General features: G+C 40.8%; 1 long non-coding RNA gene across 1 annotated transcript in view; it reads right to left on the reverse strand.

Moving 5' to 3' along the window:
- The window catches only part of LOC144582965 (uncharacterized), a 120515-nt gene that overhangs the window by 32129 nt on the left and 65895 nt on the right, over positions 1–22491 (reverse strand). Inside the window, exon 2 of the long non-coding RNA XR_013536629.1 lies at positions 3063–3161. This is a non-coding gene — a long non-coding RNA (uncharacterized LOC144582965). The remainder of the gene's footprint in view (positions 1–3062; positions 3162–22491) is intronic.

Raw genomic sequence — 22491 nt, forward strand, 5'->3', positions numbered from 1 at the left:
CAGCAAACCACCATGGCACACAAGTTTACCTATGTAACAAACCACATCCTGCACATATATGCCTGAACTTAAAAGTTGAAGAAAAACATAATTTAAAAATGTATATATGGATGGATTTATTCCTGGTGGTTTAAGGACGCATATGCTTCCTTGAGCACTTTTTCTAAATAAATTTGTGATATGTCCTTGCTAACTATATTGGGCAAATTTACGAATTTACTACTTCCTTAGGAACAAAATCCATTTTTTTCTCCATTGGAAAGCTATCCCAGTTCCTTCACTGGGTCTATTTCTCTGAATTATCAGTGTATTAGAACTCTATTAATCTACTGGCACCAAGCCACAGCCTCTCACCCAGTCCATACCAGTGTGCACTCTGGTAGGGTGCTGCTGCTGAGCTGAGGAATGCCAGAGGTGGCATCATAGGTCCTCATATCTCTAATAGGGCCAACACTACTTCAGACAAGAGTGACATTGATTTGCTCTCAACTGAAGGCAAATATTTGCTGTACTAAAAAAAAAATTTTCTTTTCATTTTTAGGCAAACATATTTGCCTACTTCTTCAATTCCTACAACAATACCTTGGGCTTTCTGTAAGCCAGAACAAATTCAACCTTCCCTTATCTTTTTATGTGTCAGCTTTGTGTATGGAAGAAGGCAATCTTTTAAACATAGCCTGAAATCACTAATATTTTGTCTCATTTTTCTCTTTTTTTTTTTTTTAAAAACCAACATCTGTGGTACCCTGATGTAACCATAATTACGAAGTGGAAGATTAGTCAATGACATGAAAAAAGGAGACATATGAATAGAAATAGAGAGATGTTGCTCATGGAAAATACACATTTACAGCAAATAGGAATAAATATGTGGCTCCCTTGTTGTATTAAGGTAACACAGATCAGCCTTAAGTGCAAATCAAAAATGTAATCTTCATGTTAAATGACTTTCTCCTTAACATGAGAAAAGAAATGGACTTTTAATATTGGTTATATTTTTTCCCCTTCAGGCTCTTTATCAAAGCTTTATTCTTTTCAGTACTTTCCATTCTCATTGTACTTGGTTGAGCATGGTTTATCACATTGTTTTGCCTTCATCTGTTGCTGTTGTTTTGCTTTGTTGTTTTTGCCAGAGTTGAAGTTGGGCATTGTTCCATATTTAATATGACAGATAGTCCTGGCAAGTCCTGGCACTTAGCTAATTGCTCAAACATGTCACTGCACACCGCTCATGCCTTGTGGATGTCACATGACTTTTTTTTTTTTTTTTTTTTCTCTGTCACCAGGCACCAGGCTGGAGTACAGTGGTACAATCTCAGGCTCACTACAACCTCTGCCTCCCGGGTTCAAGCGATTCTCCCACCTCAGCCTCCTGAGTAGCTGGGATCACAGGCATGTGCCACCATGCCCAGCTAATTTCTGTATTTTTAGTGGAGACAGGGTTTCACCATGTTGGCCAGGATGGTCTCCATCTCTTGACCTCGTGATTTGCCAGCCTCGGCCGCCCAAAGTGCTGGGATTACAGGCGTGAACCGTGCCCGGCTGTCACATGACTTTGAAGGAACAATTCAAACATACTCTCCTCTGAGCCAAAGGAGATTTTTCAAATCAATTTGGTCTTCTTTGGAATAAAATTACTTTTATCAGTAACCAAAGAAAATAATTTTTTGCAAGTAGACACTCTCCTTAGTGCCATATCCATTTATTATTTTTCCTTTGTTTGAAAACAGAGATGTTGATTAAAACTCTGCACTTGTAGATTTCTGTGGACTCTATGCCTCTAAGGAAATACTCTTTGCAGCATGGGAGAGAATGTGGCTCATCAGGAATCATAGCCTTATTACAAAAGTCTGTCCAAGCTGCCACTTAAAGAAAATTACCATGTGCCTTTTTCAGTTCTCCAGAAGCAAAGCCTGAGATAAAGATTCATGTGCAAGTATTAAGTTGTTGCAAAAGTAATTGGAATTTTGCCTTCAGTTTTAATAGCAAAGACTGCAATTACTTCTGTACCAACCGAAATAGTTTAAAGTAGCCTCCCAGAATAAAATGGTAAAAGAATGGGGGAAGGGGAAGAAGTTAATAAGGGTGTGATTTCAGGCAAAGTCTAATCTCTAGCTGATCCTGTGCGGAACTCAGGAGTGTAGTTTTCACCTCGCAGTTTGTCAACACTCAAAGCACAGGAGCCGGGCATTCTTGATCTATGAGTCAGTCACTGGCTACAAGCTGCCCTGGAGGGGTGTGAGCTCTAAGGCATGCAGGGAAAGGTGACTCTCCTAGCCAAGAGACAGTTATGTGAAGAGCATTGCAGATACAGGTCATTAGAAGCAAAGTTCACAGAAGCTGGAGACAAATGCATGAATGTGATTAAGGGAATCCAAGGGGAACTTAAAAGAGCATTGAATTCTACACCATGTATCCACCTCAACATATTTGCACATATTTTGTATGCTGTTGATTCAGCTTCAAAATGTGCTATGAATCTAGCTCAATGTTGTCCAATAAAAATATGTGAGTCAAATATGTAATTTTAAATGTTCTAGTAGACACATTAAAAAAATTTAAAAAGTATATGTGTATATATTTCAATAATATATTTTATGCAGCATATTAAGACATGTAGTTAATAAAAACAATTGAGACATTTTATGTTCTGTTTTTGTACTTCGCTTTCATAATGAAATGTGTATTTTGTACTTACTGTACATCTTGATTTGGACTACTCTCAAGTGTGTTCAATAGCTACGTGTGGTAGGGGCTATTGCATTGGACAGCCCAGATCAGGCTGGTTTCTTGAGCTGTTACTTTGTGCATTTACCGTGTGTTACAGTCAGAAAAATTAATATTTTATACTGAAAATAAAGTTTTTCCTATACTCTACTACATATGATATAATCTATAGTATAAACTGCACAGTTCTTGAACCATCTTAAGTTTTCTGAAATTATTTCACCTCCTTCCACAAGGGGGCCCCTTATGGCTACCCTTGGACAAAGTGACGGTCCAGCTGGACACAAGTGATTAAGCAAGATAAACCTGACCCACGCTGGGCCAATCATACTCACTTTCTGAAGGATTAGGTGTACTCCAGTGGCTTTACAGACTGATTCCAGCCCTCTCTGAAGCTTGGCTTCATCTCTGCCCTTGGCTGTGGCGAAATACGGCTGTAAATATAAAACAATTCTTTATTAAGTTGCTTGCAAGTGAAAGAATCATAACTAACAATGAAAATAGGTACTGGGAGTGCAGAGACACTGTGATTCCGACAGTGTCAAGGAAAAGGACAATGAATCTTGCCCATGCTGGACCGGGAAGACGATAGGCCATAAAATGACATTGATGTTCACTGTCTTGAAACCTAGACCAGTAGAACTTGTTGATCAGAATTTAGGAGACTTAGACACTAAATTTAAAGATGTCCTATCACAGCATGTAATTCCCCTTTGGAAACTCCAGAAAGGTGCAGCAGGACGAGGAAACAGGATAATCTAGTAGGAAGGACATACAGAAAATTTGTGTTTATTTCCTTTTCACCCTAAAGTTCATTCTTGACACAGTAGTCATATGATTCTTTTAAAATCTAAGTCAAATCGTATCACTCCGCTTTCCAAAATATTCCAATGATTCCTGAGTGAGGGATCACTCAGGCAAAGTGTGAGATGGCAAAGGTCCTTAAAATGACTCCTAGTGGCTGACAGCATCTGCTTCTAAAAATCCCTCTGATAGTTCCTATTATGCCTCTCCTTGCTCACTCCACACAGTCACTTTCTTGTAGTTCGTACATGTCAAGTCCCACTTTGAAGTCTTTGCATTGACTGAACCACACTCTTCTTACTTCCTTCACCAGATTTGATATATTTCTTAAATGTTACCTCTCCAGAAATACTACCCTCATCATTCTGTTAAAATTATAACCCTTTCTCATTGGCGTCACTACCAAAATCTTCTAACCTTACTACATTGTTTAAAAACTCGTATCTCATATAGCATATATTTGCATATTGTGTTATGTATTTGTAATGTGCATTTATTAATTTTATTTATTTATGTACTTTAAAAATTCTTCCGCCACCAAAATATAAGCTCCATGAGGTCAGGGATTTTTTTTTTTTCATAAAATGATATATACTTAAACCACAATATAGATATATCTAGTTTATATATTGAGTGAATGAATGAATGATGAACACACGCTGATATAATTAATTATTTGAGGATCCAAACAAATACATTTATTAGGCACATTGCTACACTGCAGGAACAAAATTATTTTTAATCTTCTTTCTGCTGCCAAGATTGGCAAACTAATTGTGAAAATGTAGGGTCTTTTCATTAGAATGGAGATGCATAAAAAGAAAGAAAAGTATGCAAGTCCAGCAACAGCATGCCCACAAATCCCTTCAGGACACCTTTTCCTGCATTTCACCATTGAATTTGTAAAAGTTCATGTTGTTGCCCATTGCAAAGCACATTCCAGGAGCAGGAAAGAATTGCAGGGGCTTTGTTCTGAATTTCATCTCTATTTCTCTTTTGTCTACTAATGCCCAGAAACGTAATGTCCAGAAAACAATTAACTAAAAGTAGACATGATGTCAGCAAAGGTGCGGAACTAAGCAGCTCTAACTATTCATTCTTCAAACAGAAACAGAAAAACCAAGCAAAATTGTCAGAATCAACTATCGGAAGGAACCCTGAACAACAATAAAAGAATGACAACCACCAAGCAAGTGCTGAATCAAGAAAAAGGTCATTTACGAAGCATTTTTACACGCCCTTCCTCTACCCCTTCTCCAGGTTGGCAGTGATTTTGAAGACAGCAGCCTATTTTCCCAGAACCTCATTTCTTGATTCTGGAGGGAGTATAATGCATCTCATTTGCAAATAATTGTGCTTATTCTTGTTTCTCTGGGGCTTGCTGGAAGAATTGACACAAGTTGCTTGTCATTGTTTTTTGTAGGGTGGAAAAATAACATATAATCCTTGAGAACATCGTAAAGCAACTCAACAAGCCACAGTCACCTGGAGCAAAAGATAATGGCGGAAGCATACAGGAGAATACCCAAAGCATGGGTGAAAAACCTCAGAAGAGAGATTATTTGGGAAAGTAAAAATAGGCCACTCAAAGAGACCTGTGTATATTGAAGGATTTAGAGAAGTACACATATGCCCAGGACATGATACATGCTCAGAAAAGACCTGGGAAAACCCTAACCTTTCCTTTAGGGCCAATCTCTAGGCTTGGAGCAAGCAGGAAGTGAAAGCTAAGGCTAAACATTGAGGGAGAGACCCAGCACATAGCCAAGATGCAAATAACACATTGGCTATTCCTTTTAAAGGGGTAGTATAACACCACTTGTTTATTTGCCATAAAAGGCATTTGCAGTCTGTTTTGTTTTTAAGATTGTGAACTAAGAATCATTAATGCAATGTAATAGCTTCAAACATAAGCTTCAAAACATGGAAGACAGAGGTGACATAATAGTAAATCCTTTTTGCAGAATAAAGTGAAGTTAATCTGATGTTGGCAGCCTGGGCTGTTACTCAGCCTATCTTACAAAGACCAGGATAAATGTATTATTATTATTAAAAATGTATGTTTTCTCCTCTTTTTTTTTTTTTTGTCAATTATTTCCTTTTGGAGGTTGACGTTCCTGGCATGTAAGGAAGTATCTGCTAAAACACTTGCTGAATACAAACTAAATGAACAGAGACTTTAGAGATCACACACGAAGAAGAATACACAGTACAAAATTAGTTCAGCAAAATCACTGAACAAATGGCTACAGCCTACAACAAGCAACTAATGCAAATGCAAAGGATGGGGAAGAGTCTGATTTCCAGAGTTATCACGCTCTAATATTAAAAATGCTTGTTTGCAACAAAAATTATGAAGCACGAAACAAAACAAGAAAACGTGGTCTGTTCACAGAAGATATTTATAGGAACAATTCCTGAGAAAGCAGACATTAATTTACTAGACAAAGACTATATAATTCAACTACCTCAAACAGCTACAGGAAACCAGAAGAATTACATATGAATTACATAGAAAATATCAATAAAAATATAAATTTTAAAGTTGAAGATATAATAACTGAAGTAAAAAACTCACTAAAGGATATCAATAGCAGATTGGAGCAAACAGAAAAGATAATCAGAGAAAACAATGGTAGAACAATTTAAAATATTCAGTCTGAGGAACAGAAGAAAAATAGAAATGAAGAAAAATGAACAGAGCCTAAGGGCTCTGCGGGACACCACTAGGCATAAAAACATACACATAATGAGAATCCCGGAAGGAAATGAAAGGGAGGTAGGAGAGAGGAGAATACTTGTAGAAACTCTAAACTTTGATAAAAGACATGTCTACACATTTAACAATCTCGTCCTCAGATAAATAAAAGCTGAAGGAGTTTATTGCTGGTAGATTGCCCTATAAGAAATCCTTATTAGAGTGCTTTGGCTCAAATTAAAGAACATCTGACAGAAAATCAAAGCTATATGCATAAATGATAAATCCTGGTAAAAAAAACTACATAAGGATAAAAGCTGTTTTTATTGTATGTTTAGTTTGTGATAACTTTATATTTTTATATGATTAAAATGCATAAAACAATATAAATCTATGTTAATGGACACATCCTATATATAGATGCAACTTGCCACAAAAATAACATAACCTGGGGAGAGGAAGGAGCTGTATAAAAACATAGTTTTTACTGAAACTTTGAGTCTATGTTTGTATCACTCAGACTAATTGGTTACACATTTGGGATGTTAATTGTAATTCCTATTGGAACTACTTGGAAAATATCTTTAAAAATATACACAGACTGCAGTGAGAAAAAAATTAAAAAGGTACACTGCATACATATACGTACATACATATATTTTTCAGACATTGGACAATAGATAGGATAAGACTGTGATCCCTAAGAAAATGGAGATAAAGGAGCTAGTCTAAATTATCATCCTACTTTTCTGCCGAGAGTCCATTTCTTGACCGTAGCAAAGGAAGAAGAAATTTAATCAGAGACTGAAAGTTTTGTTGATAAGAGAAAAAATCTTGGAAGCAGGGTGTAACTAGAATATGTGAAAGCAGAGCACCAGAGAGCAAGGAATTACTCACAGGAAGAGCCACAGAAATCTGCAGGGGCCCTTTTGAGTCTCTGGCTAAATATTATTCTCTACAGGGCAAGAGTAATATTCTATGAAACCAAAAAAGAACAAGAGCCAGAAAACGATTTGCTAACAATTTCCAGATTTCTCACAGGACTGGGAGACATTCAAGTTCCTAATAGCCACAGTAAGTGATATGGGTTGGCTCTGTGTCCCCACCCAACTCTTTTCTTAAACTGTGTTAAGGAAGGACCTGATGGGGAGGGGTGATTGGATCATGGGCGTGGTTTCCTCTATGTTGTTCTCCTGATAGCCAGTGAATTCCCAAAAGACCTGATGGGTGTGTGAGTGTTTGGTAGTTCCTCCTTTGCTTTGCACTCTTTTTTCCTGCTGCCTTGTAAAGAAGGTGCCTGCTTCCCCTTCACCTTCTGCCATGATTGTAAGTTTCCTGAGACCTTCCCAGCCATACGAAATGGTGAGTTAATTAAAACTGCTTTCCTTTATAAATTACCAAGTTTTGGGTATTTCTTTATAGCAGTTTGAAAATGGAAGAATACAGTAACAGACATTGTTGAATTCTGAGCACATTCAGTAGAGATCCAAGTAGGTTGCTGAATGCAGTCAGGCTAAACCAGCCCCGGAACAAAGGCTAACCTGAATCCACATTAACAAAAGTTAAACATAAGCCTTGGAAATGACAAGCTGACCCACAAGTAAATTAACTGTTAAAACAAATTGCAGTGCTTTTCAAAGGTAGACAACAAAATCCAAATACTCAACAATGTAACAGTCATAATACTAGACATCAATAAAAAATACTGGATGAGTGAAGAAGCAGGAAAACATGAACTATTATTACCGAAAGAAAATTGGTCAACAGAAACAGATTTAAACACAACTGATGATTGAAATAGCATGTAAGCAATTTTAAAATGTCATTAGTTCCAGGGGGGATGGAGGCAGCAAGCCACATTGCTATGTATGTACCTATACAACAATCCTGCATGATTTGCACATGTACCCCAGAACCTAAAGTACAATAATAAAATAAAATAAAATGTCATTATTTGTTCAAAAGTTAAGAAGAGAAGAAGGAAATTATGAGTAAACAAGTGAACAACATTTTTGTTAAAACTCCAGAGTGTAAAAATTCCTGAAATTAAAAGTTCAGCAAGAGATGGAAATAGCAAAAAATAAACACTGCAGAGAAAAAGACCAGTCAACTTGAAAACAGAGCAGATGAAACTAACCTGAAGCTCACAGAGGGAAGAAACACTGAAAAACTGAACACAGCGGCAGTGAACTGCAGACACTACTGAGATCTAACATGCTTAATTGGGTTCTTAGGAAAGAAGAATGGCCAGGAAGATATTAGAGAAATTATTTAAAAATTTCAAATTTGTTAAAAGTATGTATTTCTTTATTCAAGAAGCCTGACAAATCCCGAGGAAGAAAAAAAAATCAAAAAATGTGATACCAAAGCAAATCATTATCAAATTTCTTAAATCAGTAATAAAGAGAAAATCTTAAAAACAGCCAGAGGGGGGAAAAGCCATGTTTTTACAGAAAAACAAAAATAAAAATGAACATAGGCATCTTGTCAAAAACAAAGTAAGCCAGATGAAAAAGGACCAGCAACCTTCATGTATTGGAAGGAAAAATAATTGCAAAGACAAAATTCTGTAGATAATGAAAATGTTCTTCAAAAATGAACACAAATGACTTTCTGTAACAAAAGCATTGCCAGCAGGGCTATAGTCAAGAAATGTTTAGAGACGTTCTTCACACCAAAGAAAAATTATACCACATGAAAACGTGGACAAATAGAAAACAATAGAGTGCTAGAAATGATACGTATGTGGGTCAATATAAAAGTCTATTTCATTGTTAAAAAATTTTATTGAAGTAATATTTTAACATATAAAGTAAAAGTAATAACTATGTATCATGAGGTTCCTAACATATGGAAATGAAAGGTGTGCTTACAGGGGCAGGTGGGAAATACAGAAGCATACTAATTTATATTTCTTACATACTATAGGATATTGTATAATCTTTTTACAGATAGCATGTAATAAGTTAAAATGGATATTTTAAATCATAGAGCAACCACTATAAAATTAAATTAAAAATCAGATAAATCAAATAAGCCAAGAGTAAATGTAAGTTGGAATAGAAAAATATATTCAGGTAAACCAAAATTATTCAGTAAAAGAGGAGAAAGGGAGTGTATTACAAATGATGAGACAATAAAAAGAAATAGCATAATAATCAACTCAATTTAGTCATATTAATATTTACATTAAATATAAAGAGTTTAAATACTTTAATCAAAATACTAAGGTTATCTGACTGGATATGAAAAAGTCACTACTATAGTGCTCTATATAAGAAACCAACTTTAACAGTGTGGTAGTGGTAAAAATTAATTGGTTAGGTTAATGAAACAATATAGTTTATTGAGTGTGACAGAGGTGCTAATGCAATTTGATAGAGAATGGAATGAAACAGGGTGCTAAAAAAATGAGCTATTCAAATGCCTTCCTGTATCTTCACACTAGCCCAGACACTAGTTGAATATATTCAATTGAATGACCCAAGCCAAAACCTTATCAAATAATAGAATTGCCAAACTGAACTCTGCGCAAATTTCTGATGCGCAGGGTATGAGAAAATAAAATAGTGTTGTTTTAAGTTATTACGTTTTGGAGTTCTCTGTTATGCGGTAAAAGACGTCTAAAACTTAAATTGATACCTACACACGAGGTGCTGCCATAACAAATATCTAATATATGTGACATTGCCATTGCAATTTAGTGGAGAATAGGTACCTAATGGGTAACAAGAAGCCTGCCACCACTGGGTGCTAGAAAGGCATAAGTAAATTTGCTATGGTTTGAATAGGTCCCCGGGAGTTGGTGGAAGCTTAATTCCCAGTGTGGCTGTATTGAAAGGTGGAATCTTTTAAGAGGTGATTGTATCATGAGGGTCCTAACCTCATGAATGGATTAATCCACTTATGGATTAATGGGTTATCATGGGGGAGAAACTGGTGGCTTGATAAGAAGAGAAAGAGAGACCTGAGATAGTATACTCAGCCCCCACATCGTGTGACACCCTGTGCTCCCTTTGGATTCTTCAGAAAGTTCCCATCAGCAAGAAGACTCTCCCGAGATGCAGTCCCTTAGTCTGAGAATTCTCAGCCTCCATAACGATAAGAAATATAGTTATTTTCTTTACATATTACCCAGTTTCAGGTATTCTGTTTTAAGCAACAGAAAATGAACTAGTACAAAATTGTAAATAAAGGTTGGAGGAAAGATTCATGTTTTAACAACAGAATTTGGAAACACAATCACCTTAGGTAACTTGCAACAGGGATCCCTGACCCCCAGGCCATGGACTGGTACTGGTCTGTGGCCTGTTAGGAACTGGGACACACAGCAGGAGGTGAGCAGAGGGCAAACAAGCATTCCTCCCCTAATCACTGCCTCCTGGCAAATCAGCCAGTGCATTAGATTCTCATAGGAGCACAAAGCCTATTGTGAACTGCACATTCCAGGGATCTAGGTTGCATGCTCCTTATGAAAATCTATAGACCAATGGAACAGAACAGAGGCCTCGGAGGCAACACAACATATCTACAACCATATGATCTTTGATAAACCCAAGAAAAACAAGCAATGGGGAAAGGATTCCCTGTTTAAGAAATGGTGTTGGGAAAACTGGCTGGCTATGTGCAGAAAGCAGAAACTGGACCCCTTCCTGACACCTTACACTAAAACTAACTCCAGATGGATTAAAGACTTAAACATAAGGCCTAACACCATAAAAACCCTAGAAGAAAATCTGGGCAAAACCATTCCAGATATAGGAGTAGGCAAGGACTTCATGACCAAAACACCAAAAGCATTGGCAACAAAGGCCAAAATAGACAAATGGGACCTAATCAAACTCCACAGCTTCTGCATGGCAAAAGAAACAGTCATTAGGGTAATCAGCAACCAACAGAATGGGAAAAAATTTTTGCAGTTTACCCATCTGACAAAGGACTGATATCCAGAATTTACAAAGAACTCAAAAAGATTTACAAGAAAGAAACAAGCCCATTCAAAAGTGGGCAAAGGATATGAACAGACACTTTTCAAAAGAGGACATACATGAGGCCAACAAACATGAAAAAATGCTCATCATCACTGATCATTAGAGAAATGCAAATCAAAACTACATTGAGGTACCATCTCACGCCAGTTAGAATGGCAATCATTAAAAAATCTGGAGACAACAGATGCTGGAGAGGATGTGGAGAAATAGGAACACTTTTACACTGCTGATGGGAGTGTAAATTAGTTCAACCATTGTGGAAGACAGTGTGGCAATTCCTCAAAGACCTAGAAATAGAAATTCCATTTGACCCAGCAATCCCATTACTGGGTATATATCCAAAGGATTATAAATCATTCTACTATAAGGACACATGCACACAAATGTTCACTGCAGCACTGTTTACAATAGCAAAGACCTGGAAACAACCCAAATGCCCATCGATGATACACTGGACAGGGAAAATGTGGCACATATACACCATGGAATATTATGCAGCAATCAAAAACGACGAGTTCGTGTCCTTTGTAGGGACATGGATGAACCTGGAGAACATCATTCTCAGCAAACTGACACAAGAACAGAAAATGAAATACCGCATGTTCTCACTCATAGGTGGGTGTTGAACAATGAGAACACATGGACACAGGGAGGGGCGCACTACATACTGGGGTCTGTTGTGGGGGATAGGAGAGGGACAGCCCGGGGGTGGGGAGTTGGGGAGAGATAGCATGGGGAGAAATGCCAGATATACGTGAAGGGGAGGAAGGCAGCAAATCACACTGCCACGTGTGTACCTATGCAACCATCTTGCATGTTCTGCACATGTACCCCAAAACCTAAAATGCAATTAAAAAAACAGCATTGTTCGTTGAGGGTAAAAAAGAAAATCTAATACCTAAGAATTTGAGGTGGGAACAGTTTCACCTCAAAACTACCTCCCTGCCACCACCCCCTCCATGGAAAAAAAATGTCTTTCATGAAATCAGTACCTAGTGCCAAAAAGGTTGGGGACCATGGACTTAGAAGACAGAAAATTTACTCAATGAGTTTGTACATCCAGCTGAGATGTCTAGGCTGAACGGTATAAATGCCAGTTGTGTTTGTCTGTTTCATAATATACAGGCAGAGATGAACTAAAAGATAAGCTGTTCAGTTTTCGAGTATTAATATCATCTAGAGAGAAGGGAATCCAAATTTGAACTTGATAGTAGGGAAAATTAAATGCTTTCTCATACCCAGCTTCCCCAGCAAATAAAGAAACTCAAAATAAGAAATGACCTCAGGACAAGGACCAAATCTAGGGTTCTGTCAGTAAAAGACGACCTCAGGGTCAGGTCAAAATCAAACGAGAAATTCAAACGTAAATCCTTTGATAGGACTTCAGAAGGGCTTAATGGGGTACCTTAAGAACTCAGGCTGGGCGGGGCACGGTAGCTCACGCCTGTAATCCCAGCACTTTGGGAGGCCGAGGCGGGTGGATCACGAGGACAAGAGATTGAGACCTTTCTGGTCAACATGGTGAAACCCCGTCTCTACTAAAAATACAAAAAATTAGCTGGGCGTGGTGGTGCGTGCCTGTAATCCCAGTTACTCGGGAGGCTGAGGCAGGAGAATTGCCTGAACCCAGGAGGCGGAGGTTGCAGTGAGCCGAGATCGCGCCATTGCACTCCAGCCTGGGTAACAAGAGCGAAACTCCGTCTCAAAAAATAAAAAAGAACTCAGGCCAAAAGACTTCTACTAATCTAAAGGGCATTGTATCACAGCAACCCAAAGTAAAATATGATTTCTCTTGGAGATATTTGAAGGTGTGGTTTTTGTCTGATGAAATAAACACTGATACGACTCATAGAAAAGCTACAAAGTTTATAAATATAATTATATTGATGGAAACGCTAGCACCTTGAACTAAAAGGAACAAGGACAGTTCAAAAAATAACAGGCTTCTGGACATTTTACCTACAGACAGGCAGTAGGATGAGAAAACCACTTAGGTAAAAAACACGTCAATTTGATTTTAAAAGGAAGAATGACGCAAAAAGCACAGTACACATGCATGCACACACACACCCTCTCTCTCTCTCTCTCTCTCTCACATGCACACACACACACCCTCTCTCTCTCACATGCACACACACACACCCTCTCTCTCTCACATGCACACACACACCCTCTCTCTCTCACATGCACACAGACACCCTCTCTGTCTCACATGCACACACACACCCTGTCTCACATGCACACACACACCCTCTGTCTCACATGCACACACACACCCTCACATGCACACACACACCCTGTCTCACATGCACACACACACCCTGTCTCACATGCACACACACACCCTCTGTCTCACATGCACACACAAACTCTGTCTCAAATGCACACACACACCGTCTCACATGCACACACACCGTCTCACATGCACACACACCCTTTGTCTCACATGCACACACACACCCTGTCTCACATGCACACACACACCCTCTCTCTCACATGCACACACACACCCTCTCTCACATGCACACACACCTGTCTCACATGCACACACACACCCTCTCTCTCACATGCACACACACCCTGTCTCACATGCACACACATACCCTCTGTCTCACATGCACACACACACCCTCTCTCTCTCACATGCACACACACACACCCTCTCACATGCACACACACACCCTCTGTCTCACATGCACACACACACCCTCTGTCTCAAATGCACACACACACCCTCTGTCTCACATGCACACACTGTCTCACATGCACACACACACCCTGTCTCTGTCTCACATGCACACACACACCGTCTCTGTCTCACATGCACACACACACCCTGTCTCACATGCACACACACACACCCTCTGTCTCACATGCACACACACACCCTCTCTCTGTCTCACATGCACACACCGTCTCACATGCACATACACACCCTCTCACATGCACACACACACCGTCTCACATGCACATACACACCCTCTCACATGCACACACACCCTCTCTCACATGCACACACACCTGTCTCAGATGCACACACACACCGTCTCACATGCACACACACACCCTCTCACATGCACACACACACACCCTCTCTCACATGCACACACACACCCTCTCTGTCTCACATGCACACACACACCCTCTTTTTCTCTGTCTCAAATGCACACACACACCCTCTGTCGGTCTCACATGCACACACACACCCTCTGTCTCACATGCACACACACACCCTTTCTCTGTCTAACATGCACACACACACACCCTCTCTGTCTCACATGCACACACAAACCCTGTCTCACATGCACACACACACCCTCTGTCTCACATGCACACACACCCCCTCTGTCTCACATGCACACACAAACCCTGTCTCACGTGCACACACACACCGTCTCACATGCACACACACCCTCTCACATGCACACACACACCGTCTCACATGCACATACACACCCTCTCACATGCACACACACACCCTCTCACATGCACACACACCTGTCTCAGATGCACACACACACCCTGTCTCACATGCACACACACACCCTCTCTGTCTCACATGCACACACACACCCTCTGTCTCACATGCACACACACACCCTCTCTCTCACATGCACACACACACACCCTCTCTGTCTCACATGCACACACACACCCTCTTTTTCTCTGTCTCACATGCACACACACACACCCTCTGTCGGTCTCACATGCACACACACACCCTCTGTCTCACATGCACACACACACCCTTTCTCTAACATGCACACACACACACCCCCTCTGTCTCACATGCACACACACACCCTCTGTCTCACATGCACACACACACCCTCTCTCACATGCACACACACACCCTCTCTCACATGCACACACACACCCTCTTTTTCTCTGTCTCACATGCACACACACACCCTCTCTCTGTCTCACATGCACACACACACCCTCTGTCGGTCTCACATGCACACACACACCCTCTGTCTCACATGCACACACACACCCTCTCTCTCACATGCACACACAAACCCTGTCTCACGTGCGCACACACACACCGTCTCACATGCACATACACACCCTCTCACATGCACACACACACCCTCTCTCTCTCACATGCACACACACCTCTGTCTCAGATGCACACACACACACTGTCTCACATGCACACACACACCCTGTCTCACATGCACACACACACCCTCTGTCTCACATGCACACACACACCCTCTCTCACATGCACACACACACCCTCTCTGTCTCACATGCACACACACCTCTGTCTCAGATGCACACACACACCCTGTCTCACATGCACACACACACCGTCTCACATGCACACACACACCCTCTGTCTCACATGCACACACACACCCTCTCACATGCACACACACACACCCTCTCTCTCTCACATGCACACACACCTCTGTCTCAGATGCACACACACACCGTCTCACATGCACACACACACCCTGTCTCACATGCACACACCCTCTGTCTCACATGCACACACACCCTCTCTCTCACATGCACACACACACACCCTCACTTACATGCACACACACACCCTCTCTGTCTCACATGCACACACACACCCTCTTTTTCTGTCTCACATGCACACACACACCCTCTTTTTCTGTCTCACATGCACACACACACCCTCTCTGTCTCACATGCACACACACACCCTGTCTCTGTCTCACATGCACACACACACCCTCTGTCGGTCTCACATGCACACACACACCCTCTGTCGGTCTCACATGCACACACACACCCTCTGTCTCACATGCACACACACACCCTTTCTCTGTCTAACATGCACACACACACCCTCTGTCTCACATGCACAAACCCTGCTCACGTGCACACACACACCGTCTCACATGCACACACACACCCTCTCTGTCTCACATGCACACACACACCCTCTCTCTCTCTCACTCTATCTCACATGCACACACACACCCTCTCTCTCACTCTATCTCACATGCACACACACCCTCTGTCTCACATGCACACACACATCCTCTCTCTCACATGCATACACACACCCTCTCACATGCACACACATACCCTCTCTCTCTCACATGCACACACACTCTCTCACATGCACACACACACACTGTCTCACATGCACACACACACAGTCTCACATGCACACACACACCCTCTGTCTCACATGCACACACACACCCTCTCTGTGTCACATGCACACACACCCCGTCTCACATGCACACACACACCGTGTCAAATGCACACACACTGTCTCACATGCACACACACACCCTCTCTCACATGCACACACACACCCTCTCTCACATGCACACACACACCCTCTCTGTCTCACATGCACACACACACCCTCTGTCTCACATGCACACACACACCCTCTCTGTCTCTGTCTCACATGCACACACACACTGTCTCACATGCACACACACACCCTCTGTCTCACATGCACACACACACCCTCTGTCTCTGTCTCACATGCGTACACACACCCTCTGTCTCACATGCACACACACACCCTCCGTCTGTCTCACATGCACACACACTCTGTCTCACATGCACACACACACCTTCTCTGTCTCATATGCACACACACACCCTCTCTCTCTGTCTCACATGCACACACACACCCTCTGTCTCACATGCACACACACACCGTCTCACATGTACACACACACCCTCTCTGTCTCACATGCACACACACACCCTCTGTCTCACATGCACACACATACCCTCTGTCTCACATGCACACACACACCCTGTCTCACATGCACACACACCCTCTCTGTCTCACATGCACACACACCCTCTGTCTCTCTCTCTCACATGCACACACACACCCTCTCTCTGTCTCACATGCACACACACATACACACACAGACACACATTTTCCAAGGACTAAAATTGAACCTAGATCAAGAAATATTTTTTGACCCTGGAATAAGAAAGTTGATGATATATGCCCTGGTAGATTACAGAATTTCTGCAAACCAGTGGCTGAAATGCATCTTTTATTTTTTAAATTACTTTTTGCATGGGCATGTCCTTTGCAGTTACTCCACTTCTGTGTCCACTCTGTGTTATACTCTGGCATGTGTGAGATCACTTTGTAAGGCCTTTAGATTGAGAAGACATATACTCATTCAGCTGATGCTGAGGAGAAACAGACAATGAACCTCATCCACATTGGGTCTGATTTAAGAGACAATATCCTAGACCTCAAGCCCAAGCATAAAGTTAAAATGGGGTCATACTTTTTGGCTTTCATGGAGTAAGGAAGGAATATATTGTTCATCTGGGAAGAATCTGAATCACTGTAAACCAGATTGTGGTACATTGTCACCTTGGTGGTCTACAATAAATCTTGGCTGCTGATATTCATGCCCTTATTCCTTTTTGTTCAGCAGAACCTGGACTAGAGTGAGACCAGGTAGGTACCTGTGGTACAGAATTTAAGTGAGATCCACATACACGGATCCACTTACTCAGAGTTGTGTCCAAGGCACCATATTTGCCTCACCCTAATCCTGACCCTTCTCTGGAATCTGGTTTCAGCATGCAATTTGCTTTAGCAAATAGAATGTATTGGAAGTGACACTGTGCTAGTTCTGGGTCTAAGACTTACGGATGTCTAGAAGCCACTATTTTGTGCTCTTGGGAATCATGAGTCTCCTAAGAAGTCCGGCCATACTACTGTTGAGACTACAGAGACATACAAAGTGGATACTTCATGTGGAATGGGAGAAGCTCTGAGACTAGAGGAGCAGAGGAAGATGCCCAGCCTTACTGGCATCCCAGCTGAGCCCAGCTCCCAAACACCCTGCCAGCTGAATGCAGTTACGGGAGTGATCACTGGCAATACCAGCTGAGCCCAACTCACAAACTAGAATCGTGGACAAATAAAATGGTTGTCGTTTTAAGCCACTAAATTTTAGTGTGTTTGTTAGGTAGCAATAGACAAGCAGAACAGAAACTATCCCTGTCTGTTTTGGATGCTCTGATGGTTTAAGCACCTGATATAAATCATGACAGGAAATAGCAGAGAACGGAGTAACACAAAACACAGCAGCTGAAAGACTGGAAATATCTGTAAGATTTCCTCGCCGGGTCCTAGAGTTAGGTGGGCTAGAGGTCCGGATGCTTAAAAGTAGATGGGGTAAAAGACTGGAAATAGTGTCTTGTCACAAAGTCACTCTTTATCACTGATCGGGTTTGTCCCGGGGGGCACTTACCTAATAGTGCTGTATGCATGCAAGTTGGTGTTATCACCACCAAAGAAGAAAAATGACAGGTCAGGGACCTGATTGATTTATCAACAGAGAGCATTTATGGTGCTTGGCCTGTGCAAACAGACTTGTCAGCAGACAGGCTTAGACCCATCAGAGATTTAGCACAACAGCCAGGATCCAAATCTCTCTCTATTAAATGTCTCCACACATCCATACATGGATATGGTGCTGAAAGCACTGGGACCCCTGAGCCAATATAAGCACAACCTGGGCATCTTGCAAGACGTAAGCTTTGGGGACTCACTTCTCCCCTGCTGTGATTATATGCCTGGCTCTAGAAGCCTTGTGCAAATTATAGAACCTGGAGAGCCTGAACTGTAAGTGAATGCAAATGAATGTGGCCTCCCAGGAAATAAAAATACAGGCTCATTATTTTGTTTTTCAGTCCAGAAAAGAACACACTTTGAAATGGCAGTTTCTGGCAAGAATAAAATAATATTAATAATAATGATAGCTCTGCCCAAGTCAATTTTCTACAAATGGCAAAATTTGATAGGCGCTGGCAAAGTAAGGGAACATCAGCCGATCTTAAGCACAGCGACCTCCAGGGAACTTGCCGTGAATCTATCATCACTGAGCCTTTCACCAGCAGCCCATTTATTCCACAAAGTTGTGGGTGGGGGGGGGCACAACTGTGCCCCTGGTATAGGCACAGAATGAATTGTTAAAGGGTGGGTAATATATAAGGTGATGTAAGCATGTTCCATTTTAAACACATCCAAATTGGCCAATTTCCTTGGTCTTTAAAAATATTTTCAAAGCACCATGGTGATGGAACATTTTGTTATCTTTAAAATGCATAGACCAGATTCATCTTGGAGATGGCTATGCTATTAGAATATTTTATGGATGCCATTTCTGCAGGCTACTGGTACTAGGAGAACTTAACAAATGGTGCCAGGAATGTTTGCTGGGTTTGCTCAGCTATACAGGTTGATTTCCTGGGCTCCTTGCTATAGGAGATTCCAGCTCAGAGGTGATCCTGCTGAGCTGAGGTCTCTATTCCTTTAAATCTTTGTTCAAAGCTTACCTCTTTCAATTAGGCCCACCCAGACACCCTATTAATACTCAAACCTGCTTCAGAACTTCTGGTATTATTGATCCTCCTATTTCTGCTGTATTAAGAAGTCAATGCATTATTTTATTTTTTCTTAGCTACTAATGGAGCTCTATAAGGAGGGAGGTTTTGGTCTTTTATTTCACTGATGTCTCTAACACAGTGCCTGAAGCTCAATAAACATGTGTGAAATAAAGAAAGAAATGGGTGCATCTTTGGTAAGGCACTTATTTCTCTGATATGAAAATCTTATCTCCTGAATGGGAATTATTATTTTTGTTTCCTGGACCTGCTACCTGCATAATCAAAAGTAGTTCAGGGTAAGTCTAGTTCATGCTGGGTGAGACCCAGGGAGGTTTGCTTTGTATATACAGGCATACTTTTTGAGATATTGTGAGTTTGGTTCCAGACCACTTCAATGAAGTGAATCTGGTAACGAAGCAAATTGCAGCAATTTTTTGGTTTCCCAGTACATATAAATGTAGGCCACTAAGTATATAATAGCATTATACCGAAAACATGTACACTTCCTATTTAAAAAATACTTCATTGCTAAATAGTGCTAAAGATTATCTAAGCCTTCAGCAAGTTGTCATCTTTTTGCTGGTGGAGGGAGAGAGGGGAAATGGCTGGTTGGTGGAATAGTCAGAACATTAATTGATTAAGTCTGCCATGGGCATGACTGATGGTGCCCCAAACCATAATAATAACAGCGAAGATAACTGATCACAGACCAGCATAACAGTTACAATAGTAATAATAGATTTGAAATATTGCAAGAATTATCAAAATGTGACACAGAGACAGGAAGTGAGCTCAAGCTGTTGGAAAAACGGTGCCGATGGAATTGCTTGATGCAGAGTTGCCGCAAGCCTTCTGTTGGTAAAAATTAAAAAGCACTATCTGTGAAGAACAATAAAATGAGGCACAATAAAATGATAGATGTTTTTAATCCCATGAATAGCTAAATATATAGTGTTACTCATAACGGATTTCAGTTTCTTGATTTTCAACATGGACATTTTCTCCATAGCTGTTCTAAATGTTCGTCCGCATGTGTACCGACATAATAGGTTTGAACTAATAGAACTCATTCACACATGTGTTAAATATATATTTATTAAGAGTCTACTGTGCATTAGACACTGTGTTCAGTCTGTGGATGCAGAAATAAATCAATTGTCATTATGTGTCCTTAAGGAGCTCACAAGGTGGTACAAGGCAAAGACCTGTGCAAATATACACAGCAATGATGGAATGCAACTTGTGCTACAAAGGAGGCCAGGAGCAGAATGCTGAAGGAGCAAAGAGAAGGAAGCCACATGCTCCACTTGCTGCAGAACGGATGAAAAATGAACTTTTTCTGGGAGGATGAGCAGATATTTGCCAGGTAGTCGGTGTGATGATGAAAGGCCAGAGAAAAAGCATTCTGGGCAGAGTAGGCCCCACGGGAAAGGAAATGAGGTGGTCAAGAGACACGGAGCACTTTGAGTGGAACACAATGTTTTATCAACTATTGAATAGCTTGACAAAGCTTAGTTCTTGGGAAAGGTCTCGCTGAAACTCTGGTCAAAGAAATGACATGCCTTCTCAGACTCCAAGACAACTCACGTAACTATGCAGGCATTTTCTCCAGAAGCACCTGCTTAGATGTGCTTATGTTGGAGCCAAAATGTAACATTTTTGCCCAGGTAGCTCCAGGTTCTCAGGCTCATAGACGCTGTATGAAATAGGTGTAATAAGGTGTCTACAAATAGTGACAATGAGTGACATCTTCTAGAACCAGCTCTTTGGCAAGCTTCCTGTATATGTGTATGTGTGTGTATGTATAGAAATATGTACTAATGATGTAAGCACACACGCACACGCACACACACACTTAGGAAGGTTAAAGTTAGTTTTTGTCCTATAAGAAGGTTGAGAGCGGTTGTTACAGCAATGATAAAAAGATGGTCTAGCTGCAACACGTGTTACCACAAGTCTGCACAGGGCTCTCGGATTGACCCTGGCTGGCTAGCAGATGAAACCTACCTCTCTTCTATCTCCAAATGCATCTTCTCCTTGGGTCTTGGACATGCCCAGGAGTTTGCAATGGCTATACCTTCTACCAGAAATGTTCTTTACCCTAATGTCCACATGCATTGCTCCTTTAAGTCATTGCTCAAATGTCACCTTCTCTTTGTGGTATACCTTGACTGTTTTATTTAAAATAGAAATTATTTTCCTATACCATTATCCCATGGCTGCCTCCCTTGGGTTCTGACACTTCCAGTTGTCTTTTCTGTTCCCTATTTTTTTTTCTTTTTCACAGCAGTGGTTCTCAAATTATGTGTTTACACGGTTAAAGGGGAAGAGGTGGAGAGGTTGAACAGATAAAGTCTGGATCCCCAGCATTTATTTTAATTTAGCTCCTATTGATATTATTTGACTCAATGGAATATATCATGTAAAGTGTTCTGAGCCTTGAAAAAGTTAAAAAATGACTGTTATAGATGAAAGTACACAGAACTAAATTCAGAAAACTTAGATTCCAATCCTACATCTTTTATAGACAAACTATGTGTGAACTTATGAATGTCATGCTCTGACGCTACCTGTAAGTTGATGGACAAAATAATGGTCTCTTGGTTCTCTTTGAATGGAGTTTTTCTGTGATTCTGAATAGTTAAGCATACTCCCTGCTGCTGCAGAACAAAGACATCAAGGCTCCTGAAAATGTTAACAAATATAAGAGCAAGAACTGACATTATCTAGGTATGAGGAGATGCATTCATAAATAATAAAAGGAATGTTCACATATGGGCCAAGTGCCTAAATATAAGTACAAATACAAAGGCAGTGGTGGGAAAGAGTGGAACCTGCCAAAAGGTGAGAGAAAAGGTCAGTTGTGACTACTTGGAAACAAACAGAAGACAATATAAG

The sequence above is a fragment of the Callithrix jacchus genome, chromosome 6 (assembly GCF_049354715.1).
Source record: "Callithrix jacchus isolate 240 chromosome 6, calJac240_pri, whole genome shotgun sequence".
Lineage (NCBI taxonomy): Eukaryota > Metazoa > Chordata > Mammalia > Primates > Cebidae > Callithrix > Callithrix jacchus.